We start from the raw sequence: 15,195 nt of genomic DNA on the forward strand, positions 1-15,195 counted from the left end.
TGACAAATTTTATTATCTGTTCTCTAGGACCATTTATTTGTCTTTCAAACATTGACTCCTAGCTCTTACTCTAACAGGGAACTTAAGGTACTTCCTGATTCACTACACTAATGGCAGCCCAAAGGTATGAAAGTGTGGGCATGTCTTCTTAAGTGTCTCATAGTGATATCAAGAAGTGACTTTGATCCTGGGAAGAGGAGAGTTCAACAAGTCAAAATATAATGACTCAAGTACAGTGACAGTCTCAGCTTAGCAGATTTTAATCACTCATATCTTCCTTTTCCATGATGATACCGGACCTTCTTTTGTTCCCTTCACATTGGCAGGATATTCCTTTCTATTCAGTTTGCCACACACACTATGTCTCTGGCAGTTTCTGCTCACAGCTTTCCTAAAAATAGCACCGTATAGCTTTCAATGCTTTCATTTCTTTGAAGAAACTTCTGACGAGTCAGATAGAAAGGAAGTGTCAATGATGAGGGAGTGCTACACTCATCACAACATCTCTATTGTTCACAGCTTCTGTTGGCAATAGGCATCAGTAGTTAAAGCTCAGGACCAGCTCGTACCTTCCCAGATCTATGATGCACCTGGACCATTCTGGATCATAGTGTTCCCCAGTTTCTTCTTTCAATTCTTATAGAACTTCTCTACATTAATTTTGTTTTTTTCTCATGGGTTTCTTTTTATTGCTACTTAAGCATTTTGTGGTATTTGCTTCACTCACCAGCCATCTCCTCACTAGTCACTATGCATCCCTGAAAATCTCTTTCTATTCCTCTTTCCAGTTCTGGAACTAGAATACTTCTGGAAATATGTGTCAATCTACTCCCTTATGATTCTACTCGCCTTCCCTCTAACTTTTGAAACCAAAATTTTGCAATCCATTCTAGCCGCTACCCGTTTACATGTTGTCCTGACCTATTAGAATGTAAGCTTCTTGATGGAAGTGTCTACCTTTGTTTTTGTATTTATATGTCCTTAGCATAGTTCTTTGGCACATAGTAAGTGCATAATATATTTTTTCATTCATTCATTCCTTCATTTTCTCTTGAATTAGATCTTTAAGTGTTTCTCATATCATCATTCATGCTACAATCATCATTCAGGTTTCAATCACTTATTGTTGAAATTACTGTAGTAGTGACCTAAATCTTTTTCCTACCTTTATGATTTTTTATCCTAGTCCATCCTTCATGCAGCTATCAGAATAATCTTCCTAATACACAAAGGTCTGATCATGTTACTCCTCTGCTCAAAACTTTTCAGTGGAACTACTTGCATTATGAATAGAATACATACTTCTTGGCATTCAGGATTCTCAACAATTGAAGATCCAACTCACTCTTCTCATGCCACTCCTTTTTTATAATTTCGAAATGGAGGTTCTTGCCATTCTTTGGTCTTCTTTCTTCACCCACTAGTGTGTGCTTGCTCATACTATAACATGCTTGTACCTGAAGTTGGATAGAACAAGGTATGGGCTGATATCAACTTACTAATCTTTACTCATTGGGTCTGCTAATCAAATCAGTTCTAAATCTATATAATTTATTATAATACAGCATAAAATTTTTCATCTTATAAATAAAATATCATAAGAAGTTTTGTCAAATGCATTCCTGGAATCTAGACATATTAGCTCTATGTCATTCCCTTGATCGACTAGTCTGATTGAGATGAGGTTTCTGTAGTATAACTTGTTCTGTGCAAACCTGCACTGATTCTTAGAAATTTTGTTATTTACTGTTATTCTGTCATGTATGATTTTTCTTTCCTCATTTAGGGTTTTCTTGGCAAAGATCCTTCAGTGGTTTGCCATTTACTTCTCCAGCTCATTTTACAGATGAGAAAACTGAGGTAAACAGGGTTAATTGACTTACATCGGTACATGCAGTTAGTAAGTGTCTGAGGGCAGATTCGAACTCAGGAATATGAGTCTTTCTGACTCCAGGTTTTGCACTCTACCCACTGTGCCAAATAGCTGCTCCTTAGCAGTCCCTATTAACTACATTCTCAAATTTTGGTAGGACTCAAAGTGGAACTCACTGAGCCTTTTCTAGTTCTCTAGTACCAATAATTCTTTCCATGATCTTTTGAAGACCATGGATTACAATAATATCTTCTCTTTATCTATCCTTACTTGTAAGATAATGTGCTTACTTGCTGCAAAGGTATAAGTTATGTTTCTTTTGACAACCATTTATGTAAAAAACAGGGCTAGATTAATAGTAACCCTAATGAATAATCCTTTGAGTTTGAAGATGACTATAGTCTCTTGTGGTGCACAGATCAATCTAATTTTATATTGTTTCTTGACTAGGGAGGTCAGAATAGCATACATTTCAGCTGAACTCCATATAATACCATGGAAAGTATACAATACTATACATCAAATCTGGGATCTCATTCAGATTTAGCACTAATTATGTGGCTTTGGGCTAGTTAATTATCTTCTTTGAGTTAAATAACTAAGAGGCTTGTTTTTTTTCTGTAAATTTCCTTTCATCTCTAAGTTTCTAACCCTAGGCCTTTGTAGAACACAGAGCCTAGTGAATGTAACTACTTTTCACAGAGGGAAAAGACATTGTAGATTCTTTCTACATTTCCTTCAGCATTCTGTTATTATTGTGGGTAGAGACTCTAAGGTTAGGAGAATTCAGGCTAGTTCAGGTAGGTGGAATCAGAAAGGAAAACAGAACCAGAGGGGCTGAGTTTATTCTAGAAAGGTGGACAGGACTACTTGAAAAAATGCAAAAATTAGACAGTTAAGAATGGTAGTTTAGCAAATAAATTGAATTCAAATCCTGGTGTGTATGTATTTGTGTGTGTGTGTGTGTGTGTGAGGGAGAGAGGGAGAGAGAGAGAGAGAGAGAGAGAGAGAGAGAGAGAGAGAGAGAGAGAGAGAGAGAGGACAGAGTAGCAAGGAGTTGCAGTAGTTGTTATTTGGAGTTAGGGAAGAGGGAGATTTTTTGGTATAAACACAAAAGAATAGGAAGTCAAAATCTAGGACTGTGTTGATTAATGGGAAATAGCTTCATATCTTTGGCAATTTGCTTTTTTAAGGATCTTAAGGACAACAAAAGTAACAAGTCACATTAACAGTCATTTAAGATAGTAGAATGTAATGCCAGAAGGGACCTTGGATGTGAAAGAATCCAACCAGTTATTTTATGGAGCAGGAAATTGAGTGCTAGGAGCTGAGACCAAGAAATGTTCATCGGGACTCATATCTAAGAAGTGGCAGAGTCCAGGGCTGCCCCATCTTACCTCCTGCAATTAGCACTGGGGAATATGACTCACTTAAGGATTGGAGAAAATGACCAAAGTCTTCATGTGAAAAATTAAATATATATTTTAAGTTCTATCCTTAATTAACCTCAGAAATTGAGAGAAGGCAGGTGAGGAAACTTGTTTCTCCTGGCAGCAAGCTAGGAAGAAGATCCCCTGGTAATCAGAGCCAGAAATGCTTTTGGACCTCCCACCAAGCAGCTAAAGCCCAGCCTGAGACTTCTCTATGTTACCATCCTCCTGCTAATTAAAGATCAGTTTGCATTATTTATATGCATTTCCAGTGGAGTCCTGCTGCTGGTGTCTCTCTTGGCCTTTTCTCACCCATCCTCAAGTCTTCCATGCTGCCTTTCCTTCCTCTGCTAATTATAGCAGTAATGTTCCCTATTGGCTTTTGGGGGTGGTATTACTGTTTGGTTTGCTAAGTTAGGATAGGAGGGATTTTTAGGCATAGAATCATAGATCTAAAGGTCTTCAGGAACTACTTGTTCCACCCCTTCCCCCCATTAAAATTTTTTTTTTGGTGGGGCAGTGAGGGTTAAGTGACTTGCCCAAGGTCACACAGCTGGTAAGTGTCAAGTGTCTGAGGCTAGATTTGAACTCAGGTCCTCCTGAATCCAAGACCAGTGCTTTATCCACTGTGCCACTTAGCTGCTCCCCTCCATTTTTTAAGAATGCAGAAAGCCCGGGGAGGTTAAGGAAATTGCCCAAGATCACATAGGTAATAAACATCAGTAGTCGGATTTGAACTCAGTTGCTGCGATTCTCCAATCAACAATTTTTCTATTGTGCCACACTGCCTCCCATAGTCTGGGAAATAATACTTTCATATCCTTTGATACTCCATTGCTTCTGTCATCTCACTGATGTGATAACTTCCTCCAAAGGTGCAAAATGTTTCCCTTTGACATCTGTTCCTGTATGATCCTTGTACAAATCTTCCCATAGGTCCACCACAAAGAATTTACCTAAAGCACAGGGGGCATTCTTTGAGTTGTTTTAACACTCTTTAGGTGCCATTTCACCACTATGACTGTATCGCTTTATCAACTCTCTCTTCACATGTGAATGGAAGTCCTCTTTTTTTTCTTCTGATTATTTATTGCCTTGATGACATCTTTTGCATGATTTCTTGATGACTTTGTGATGAGTCATGATACCTAATAATAATGCAGCTTTTTTTTGTTGTTGTTCTTGGCTTAGATAGGTCTTAGACTAGAATATAATATAATTAAATATAATTTTTCATTTGAACTCAAACTGAGGAAGCCAAGGTCCAAAGAGATTAAGTTGACTGCTCAAGGACATACATATCACGAATCATATAGAATAGGGAGAAAATGTCCTGTTTGCGGAATGTAAAAGAAAAAAGATGCTTTGGGGTCACTTCCTCAGTGCAGTCTGATCCCAGAGGTCTTTACTCTGCCCTGTTCTTCAGTTGAAGGGGAGATTAGATATTCATCACTCTGTAAAGAAGCAGTGAGTAGTTGCCTTGAGAGATTGAATAGGATGGTACTTCAAATGAAAAAAAAAAAAAAGAACTTTAGCTGATGAAATTTAGGGCACTAAAAAAAGCCCAAACCAAAAATATCCTCTGGCTCTGGGCCCACAGCATTTTGATTTAGTTGTAAATTGGATACATTTTCATTCACTCGAAGCTTTTGCCTGTTGGTATTTTGTTCTTTTGCAACAGACAGATAAGTGTTGATAGTCATGTTGGCCCTGGTAACACTGATGCATATGCCTAAAAAAAGCCTCGACATTTATGTAGTGTTTTTCACTTACCAATATGCTTCCATGTAAATTGTTTCATATGCTACTGCTGTTCCATTTTTCAGATAAGAAAACTAAGACTTTAGGAGGGTAAATGACTTGTTCAAGATTACCTAGCTAGTAAATGGCAGACCCAGGACTAGATTTCTTTCCACTTGCTCTGGTGGTGCTGTGTTGAAGAACATAGTGAAATGAAACTGAATTTATTCACCATAAATTTTTATTTTAGAATCTCAGCTGGGAACATGATGCTCTTGGAAAATCTATCCTGCCCTTTGACTTTGCCCTTTGATAATATTCCCTAGAATATCTGTTCTAAACCTTTTCTTTTCTTTGACTACTCCCAACCCATTCTCACACCCTTTATAGCAAATGACTCCCAGCTACTGACTATATTGAGAAGTCTGAGCCCCCTGAACTCACTTCTCCCATTTCTCAAAATTTCTCATCATCCACTCTCTCCTGTCTGCTCACTGAAGAGATGTCCCTTCTTAAGACAGACTATCATTGTTTATGTATTTTTAAACTGGATATTCAGTATGCCTCATGGGTAGGATGAAATGCTGAGCTCCTAAGGGAAGAAATATTCTTAAGATTCTAGCTGCATTTCTTGGGATTTGTAGCTCAGTGTCTCAAAGAAACAATATATATATATTGCAGTTTGGAATGGACTTGACAGGGTTATATCAGTCAGGGAAGTTTGAATAAGTCTGCAGTGGGGATAAGGAGAGCAAAAAAATGGCCACAGGAGGCAGCTAGGTGAGGCAGTGGATAGAGCACTGGCCCTGGAGTCAGGAGTACCTGAGTTCAAATCTGGCCTCAGACGCTTAACACTTACTAGCTGTGTGACCCTGGGCAAGTCACTTAACCCCAATTACCTCACTAAAAAAAAAAAAAGAAAGAAAAAAAAAGAAAAAAAGTGGCCACAGGAACATGGTGTCCAGAGAAGCCACACAGATGCTGCTTATGAGGACTGAACATAAGCATTGAACAGAGTGGTAGCCTTCCCTTGCTTGTTACTCTGCTTGAGGTATAATCTTCTTGGAAAGATTCCTCCCTGTGATATGGTGCAGATACCCGGTGAATCTCTACCTGGCAAATGGGCAGCATTGTTTACTCTTTTTTTGTGGGGCAATGAGGGTTAAGTGACTTGCTCAAGGTCACACAGGTAGTAAGTGTCAAGTGTCAGAGATCGGATTTGAACTCAGGTACTCCTGAATCCAGGGCCAGTGTTTTATCCACTGTGCCACCTAGCTGTCCCCAGCAGCACTGTTTACTCTTAAGCGTTTCCCTAATCCTTTCGGTATTCTTACTTGATTATTTCCATATTATTTTAAAAAAGTAATAAACATTTTTATTTATAGTTTTGGGTTCCAATCTTTATCCCTCCTTCCCTCTCTTCTCTTCCCCCTCCCTGAGGCAGTAAACAATCAGATATAGGTTATACATGTATGATTATGTAAAACATTACAATATTAGTCATTTTGTATATGGAACAAGGGCCTTATATTTGAGGTTCTTAACCTGGCTGGGGTTAGTGAACCTTTTAAAAATATACTTTGGTAAGTTTATTTCAATATAGTTAATTTCCTTTTCAATCCTCTCCTTTTTTATTTTAGGAATCTAAAAACATTAGTTTGAGGAATCCATTAGCTTCACCAGACTGCCAAAAAAGCCTGCAATGCACACACACAAAATTGAGCCCCTGCTTTAGATAAAGATAAGATGATTTGAGTTGCTGTTATAATGTGTATTTTCTTGTTTTGAGCATGTGGATGGAGGGGAAGCCAGTGGCAATTTGAATACATAGAAATTAACTAGAATGGACAGATTTCAGCTTAGAGGTCTAGGAGTGTCATCTGATTTGGATACTTGGGAACTTTGTGTTTTTGATTTTTGTTAATAAACTGTGAAAGTGGTGGGTCTGAGTCAGGCAGGTGCTCTGACAGTTTAGGTTTGGAGTCATTATCAAATGAGATATTTGCTGACCATCATTCAACAGTTAACAAAAGATACGGTGAGGCAGCTAGGTGGCGCAGTGGATAGAGCACCGGCCCTGGAGTCAGGAGTACATGAGTTCAAATCCAGCCTCAGACACTTAACACTTACTAGCTTGTGTGACCCTGGGCAAGTCACTTAACCCTAATTGCCTCACTAAAAAAAAAAGATAGGGAAAAATTATGACTTTGTTAATAACAAGAGAGTATCATTAATTATCAAAATATATATTCTCTCATTCATATGTGATGTTTAAAATCTATATTGTGTGATCGCCTTAAATTAGAAGCTTCAGCACCAGTCTTTGGGCATTAAACATTTATTAAAGCATACAGGTATTAACAAGGAGTTCAGAAAGTTAAGAAAAGGTCTATCTAGCCTAGAGTTCCAGCCTGGTTGGGTTCTTCCTCAAGTCCTCCTCCATGAGCCTGCTTTAATCAGGAACCCTCCAGCAAGCTGATTGTGGAAGCTTTTTATAGGTCTGGACTGGAGGCAGTCCTTACACACTGCTTCAAGGTGATTGGTTGCTGTCCTCCAAATCCATTGGCTTTGAAGGTGTTCTCAAGTTGAGTTCACAGTCTAGCTTCTGAGAACAATACCTTCTTAAGGGATAGCCAGGTGTGATTACAATCCAGTTAACTTGAAGTAGGCTAATCAGCAGTCAATCACTCTCACTTGATTCAATCAGTCTAGATTAATATCCAGGTGGGTCTTTGAGTATCTGTGAAATCCCATTATTCCATCACACATAAATGTAGTAATGAGGGAATTAACAGGAGTTAAGTATCCTTGTTATGCAATCTATAGATTTCAAGAGAGAAGGAGGCAGCTAGGTGGCTCAGTAGATTGAGTACTGTGCTTAGAGTCAAGAAGACCTGAGTTCAAATCCAGACTCAGATACTAGCTGTGTGACCCTGGGCAAGTCATTTAACCTTTATTTGCCTTAATCCACCGGAGAAGGAAATGGAAAATCATTCCAGTATCTTTGCCAAGAAAACCCCAGGGACAGTATATGGCCCATGTGGTCACAAAGAATCAGACATAATTGAACAAAAGAGAGAAGTAACATACAATATACATATATGTATTCTATGATCTAAATATAATCTTCAATCTCTCTCCTATTTATATCTAGATATATTTAGCTAAGTATATAGAAACATCTATCTATCTATCTATTATCTTTTTTTAAAGTGTTGATGTCAGTGTCCATCAGAAGGTTCTGCAAAGCTGGTTGGGAAGATTGATGAGGTATAGGAACAATGTCTAAGCCTCTTTTTCAAGGGCAGCTGGTTCTTGTACCACCTGTTTCAGAATATCCATATGGCACTTATACATTTACATATTTAGACTAATATATAGATAGAGCTATATATTTATGAAAACATTTAAATATCTGCATAAATGTATAGATCTGTATATTTGTCTAAATATATGGACCTACATTTAGATAGGTCTAGATAGCTCTGTATTTTCATCTATATAGAGAACTTGAAGGAGGTTCTGGGTTATTCCTCCTTGTTCAATTCCTGTAGAATGATAACTCCTTCCCCAATTGATAAATGGTCAAAAGATATGAACAGGTAGTTTTCAGACAAAGAAATCAAAGTTATCTATAGTCTATGAAAAAATGCTCTAAATCCATATTTATCAGATAAATGCAAATTAAAACAACTCTGAGGTATCATCTCACACCTATCAGAGTGGCTAATATGACAAAAAAGGAAAATGTTGACTGTTGGAGGGGATATGGGAAAACTGGGACACTAATCCACTTTTGGTGGAGTTGTGAAAAGATCCAACCATTTTGGTGAGCAATTTGGAACTATGCCCAAAGGGTTAAAGAACTGTACATACCCTTTGATCCAGAAATACCACTGCTAGGCTTATATCCCAAAGACATCCTCCAAAAGAGAAAAAGACACGTTTGTACAAAAATATAGCAGCTCTTTTTGTGGTGACTAAGAATTGGAAATCAAAGGAATTCCCATCAATTGGGAAATGACTAAACAAGCTGTGGTATATGATGGTGATGGAATATTATTGTGCTGTAAGAAATGACAAGCAGGATGACTTCAGAAAGGCCTGGAAAGACTTATATGAACTGATGTATAGTGAAGTGAGCAGAACCAGGAAAATATTGTGAACAGTGATAGCAATATTATTTGATGAAGAACTGTGAATAACTTAACTATTCTCAGCAATACAATGATCCAAGACAATCCTAAAAGACTAATGAAGAAACATACTATCCACCTCCAAAGAACTAATATTGATTGAACATAGACAGAAGTGCTCTATTTTCACTTTCTTTCATTTTTTATTTTATTGAATTTTCTTATCCAAAATGGCTAACATGGTAATGTTTTACATAATTGCAAATGTATAACCTATATCTGATCGCTTACTGCCTTCGAGAGGTGGGAAGGGAGGGAAGGAAGGAGGGATAGAATTTGGAACTCAAGACTTTACATAAAAATGTTCATTAAAAAAGAATGATAACTCCTTGACCATAGGATTATTTAAAAGAAAAATTGTCTTTCTATTCCCAGCACCTAGCATAGTACCTTGCACAAAGAAGATGCTAAATAAATGTTTGATGAATTGTTTGCTATTGAGTTTCTTAGCCCCATGTCTTGGTGTCTTAAGAAGTCTTTGAGGTGATTCTCCAAAGGAATCATCTATGAGGCTTTGTTATAAGTTTAGTTTTCTCACAGGCTGAGCAGACCCAGCCTGACATTGCAAATTTGCCTGTCAGTCTATCTATTTTCACAGGTCTTTTTAGTACAATCCCCAAGGCTACTGGGAATCCTACAAAGCATCAACTTCCTCATTTATCTTTTAAGTCCTGAAATCAGGAATTGGCTGTTGGAAACTAACTCTTGCCAGACACAGCATGATGTAAAATTGTTCTGAAAATAGGAGGAAAAGGGGATAAAAAGAAACAAATCAACAACAGCAAAATTTCCATTTGGTTCTCTAGCCCCTTGGCAGCTCTCTTCTCCATATGCCTCCTTCTCCTTTATACATTTCCTTTTTAACCTTTAACTGGCTTTGCTATTATTAAACCTTGGATAAGTAAAGCAGGCAGGGAAGGTGAGTCACCATGAGTCATCAGCTGAAAATTGTCCTCTCAAAATAATAACAACTATTTCCAAATAGATATTTCCTTTTTGACACAAGGACATCAACATCCAGCGTATTTGCCTAGTTTCTGGGGGATGTCAATGAGCATAGTATTTCTTTGGTTCTTTGTTGGTGGATGTGGGGTATTCTCTTGCTGTTTGGGTCCTTTTTATAGTTTACTGATTGTAAAGGTAGCCTAAGACCCTGAACTAGGAAATAAAAATGGAAACAAGATCTGGCACCATAATGAGAGTTACCTGACATATTACTAAAGGCCAATAATAATCAAGCCAATGGTGGGGGTTGGAACTCCAGATAATCTAGAGGATTGATCTGATAATGGAGTGTCGTATAAAGGGGGAAAAATTCATTCTCCAGCTTTGTCTTGGAGACCATGAAAGAAATTATATAAATTTTCGATGACTCACTAACCTCTATCCCTTCCTCTTGGAGTTCAGCTCCTAGTGGTATAATAGAAAGGCCTTGGGCTGGAAATATGGTGATCTGAGCTGTAGTCTAGAATCTGCCACTTATTAGCTTTAGGAAATCACTTAGTCTGTATAATCCTCAGTTTCCTTATCTGTAAAATGAGAGATTTGTTCTAGGTGATCTCCAAGACACTTTTTAACTTGAATATTTTATGAAATCATCATCATCATCGCGATGATCATTATCTCTGAAATATAGAATTTTTGGCTTACAAAATACTTTTCGTATAATCCTCTGAAGGAAGCGGTGGGAGTTAAACCCATTTTACAGGTGAAAAAAATGAGGTTTAGAGTGGTTATATGACTTTCCAAAATCATATGACTAGTAAGGGCCTAGTAATATAACATTGCTAACGTAGGATGTTCAATGGCCTGAGTGGGTCACAGTCAATTAATACAAAATACTTATTAAGTGCCTATTACATACAAGATGCTACTTTAGGTTCTGGGACTAAAATAAGGACAGAAAAATGACTGATGCTGCCTTCAAGGAAATTACATTTTGTCAGGGAAGACAACATTAAAATATGCAAGCATAGAAAAGATAAACGGTATTGGGAAAGAGGCAAGGCATTGTAGGAGACAGAAGTAAGGAAGGTATGTATTTCTCATACTTCTTCAAACTTCCTATGACTCCCCCTTCACTCACTCTCTCAGCTGAGAATCTTGCCACAGATTTTACAGAAAAATTGAGGCCATTAATCATGAGGTTCCTTTCCTTCCTTCTTCCTCATCTTTTGTCACTTTCTCCTCCTTCATCCTTGTCTTGCATGATGAAGTGGCCTTTCTCCTTACCAAGGCTAATCCCTCTACTTATTCAATGTCCCATTCTATCCATCTAATCCAACAGATAGCCTCCAATAATCCCAACTTTTTCATTTTCTATTATTTATTTTTAACATTCTTTCTTTTAAAATTTTGAGTTCTAGATTCTCTCCCACCCACTGAGAAGGCAAACAATATGTAAAACAATTATAAATATGAAATCATGAAAAGTATATGTTAGCCATATAATAGAAAAGCAAGAAAAAAATACAGAAAATGAGAAAATTATATTTCACTTTGCACCCAGAATTCATCAGTTCTCTCTGTGGAGGTGGAAAGTATTTTTTTCATCAGTAGTCCTTTGGAATTGTCTTAAATCACTATATTGGGGGCAGCTAGGTGGCACAGTAGATAAAGCATCAACCCTGGATTCAGGAGGACCTGAGTTCAAATCCGGCCACAGACACTAGATACTTACTAGTTGTGTGACCCTAGGCAAGTCACTTAACCTTCATTGCCATGCAAAAATAAATAAATAAAATCACTATATTGATCAGAGTAGTCAAGTACTTTCACAGTTGATCATCAATACAATACATAATACAATATTATGCACAATGATCTTCTGGTTCTTCTCACTTCATTTTCAGATTGTTCTCCAGAATGGTTGGACAAGTTTACGACTCCAAAACAATTTATTAATGTACCTATTTTCCCTTATCCCCTCCAGGATTTTTCATTTCTGATAGGTGTGAGGTGGCACCTCAGAGTTGTTTTAATTTGCATTTCTCTAATCAATAGTTATTTAGAGCATTTTTTCATACGATATAGTTTCAATTTCTTCCTCTGAAAAATAACTGTTCATATCCTTTAACCATTTATCAGTTGGGGAATGGCTCTTATTTTTATTTATTTATTTATTTATTTATTTATTTATTTATTTATTTATTTAAGTTCTCAGGTCTTTATTCTATATTTATTTGTTCAGAAAAGGGGTTCTTTCCATAAACTTGTTTTTCTTTTAAGATTTTTTTTTTGAGATATTTTATTTTTTCCGTTACATGTAAAGATAGTTCTCAACTTTTGTTTATACATGCTTTACACTTTCAGATTTTTCTCCCTCCCTCCCTCCCCTCCCTCCCCCCCTCCCCTAGACAGCAGGTAATCTGATATAGGTTATATCTATATATATCTATACATATACATATAGATATATATATACACACACATATATATACACATAATAACATTAATCCTATTTCTGCATTAATCCTGTTACAAGAGAAAGAATCAGAGCAGTGATGCAAAACCTCAAAATAGAAAAAAAAAACAACAGCACCCAAAACAAAAGAAATAATATGGTTCAATCAGCATCTATACTCCACAGTTCTTTCTTTTTTTTTCTTGGATTTGGAGATCCTCTTCTATCATGAGTTCCCTGGAACTCTTCTGTGCCATTGCATTGGTGAGAAGAATATAGTCCATCACAGTAGGTCAACACTCAATGTTGATGATACTGTGTACAATGTTCTTCTGGTTCTGCTCATCTCACTCATCATCAGCTCACGTAAGACCCTCCAGGTTTCTCTGAACTCTTCCTGCTCATCATTTCTTACAGCACAATAGTATTCCATTGTATTCATATACCACAACTTGTCCAGCCAAGGAATGGCTCTTATTTTTATAAATCTGACTCATTTCCCTATATATTTGAAAAATTATATCTTTATCAGAAAAACTTACTATAAAATTTGTTAACACTACTTCCTCGTCTATGGTAGTTGTAAGCAAAATGTAGTTTCCCTGATTATCTCTTTCAATTAGGTCTACTTTTGCTTTTGTTTTGTCTGTGATCACGATTGCCACCCCAGTCCTCTTCACTTAAGCATATATAGAATATATACTAGCCCTTTATTTCAGCTCTGTGTGTATCTTTCTGTCCTAAGTGTGTCTCTGGTACACAACATAGTATTAGATTCTGTTATTTGCTTCTGCCTTAAATGGGTTAGTTCATCCCATTCACATTCAGTTACAATCACTAACTGTACATTTCCCACCATCCCATTTTCCTCCATTTATTCTTCTATCTCTTTTTTATCCCATCCCTCCTCAAAAGGTTGTCTTGCTTCTGATCACTGCCTCCCCCACACCCACTCTTTTATCACTGTCCCCCTTCCCCATATCTCTTATCACCTTCCACATCTATTTCCTTATTGGATAAGATATATTTCTATAATCAATTGAGTGTGCATCTATGTATGTATGTATGTGTATATATATATGTGTGTGTGTATGAATATATATGTGTGTGAATATATATATATATTCTTTCCTCTTTGAACCAATCCTGATGAGAATGAGGTTCAAGCATTGCCCACCACAGACCCATTTTTCCTTCCATTATAACAGCTCTTTTTCGCATGCCTCCTTAATGTGAAAATATTTGTCCCATATGCCTTCCCCTTCCCCCCTCTCCCAGTGTAACCCTCTTTCTTATCCCTACATTCTTTTTGGGAGGTCATCCCAAAATAATTGACTCAAATCCATTCCCTTTTTCTATGCAAATTACTTCTAGCTGCCCTAATAATGATAAAGTTGTTAGGACTTACATGTATCATTTTCCCATATAGGAATATAGACAGTTTAACTCCATTGAGTCCCTTATGATTACTCTTTCAATTTTACCTTTTTATGCTTCTCTACAGTCTGCTGTTCAAATGCCAAATTTTCTCTTCAGTCCTGGTCTTTTCATCAGGAATGCTTAGAAGTCCTCCATTTTATTAAATGTCTATTTTTAACTTGTGTCAGATTATACTGAATTTTGTCGGACAAATTATTCTTGGTTGTAAGCCAAGATCCTTTTCCTTTAGGAATGTCATAATTTTAAACTTTCCATTCCTTTATAATGGTAGCTGTGGAATCTTGAGTGATCCTTACTGTTGCTCCTCAGTAGTCATTCTTTCTTTCTGACAGCTTATAGTATTTTTTTTTCTTTGATTAGGGAGCTCTGGAATTTGGATATTCCTGGGAATTTTCAATTTGAATTTTTTTCCAGTGGGTGACTGGTAGATATTTTGCAATGTCTACTTTGATGTCTATCTCTAAGATATCTGGGCAATTTACTTTTTTTGATTTCTTGAAATATGATATCTAGACTTTTTTTTGTTTATGCCTTTAGGGTAATACAGTTATACTTGTTTATTGGTTCAACAACATTATCTATTCATCTCATCCTCTGCTGCCCCTACTTCTTTTGCCTTCAGTCTTTCTCAACATCAGGGTATTTTCCAATGAATCTTGTGATCTCATTATGTGTTTAAAGTATTTAAACTTAAGGTTCAGTATTTGATCTTCAGTGAATAGTCTGAATTTTTTTTTGGTGAGGCAATTGGGGTTAAGTGACTTGCCCAGGGTCACACAGCTAGTTAGTGTCAAGGGTCTGAGGCCGGATTTGAACTCAGGTGCTCCTGAATCCAGGGCTGGTGCTTTATCCGCTGTGCCACCTAGCTGCCCCTGAATTTATTTTTTTTTAAATATTTTTTATTTTTTAGCTTGTGGAATAAAACAAACATTTCCATAACTGTATAATAAAAAAAGTGATTGCATATGAAACTGTGAAAGTGTTGATTCTGCAGCACTCAACTTTCACAGCCATACATTATTACCGGGAAAATTATAGCTTTGACTATATGGACCTTTGTTGCCAAGGTGATGTCTCTGCTTTTTAGTATTCTGTTCAGATTTTCCATAGTGG

The sequence above is a fragment of the Dromiciops gliroides genome, chromosome 1, assembly GCF_019393635.1.
Source record: "Dromiciops gliroides isolate mDroGli1 chromosome 1, mDroGli1.pri, whole genome shotgun sequence".
Classification (NCBI taxonomy): Eukaryota; Metazoa; Chordata; class Mammalia; order Microbiotheria; family Microbiotheriidae; genus Dromiciops; species Dromiciops gliroides.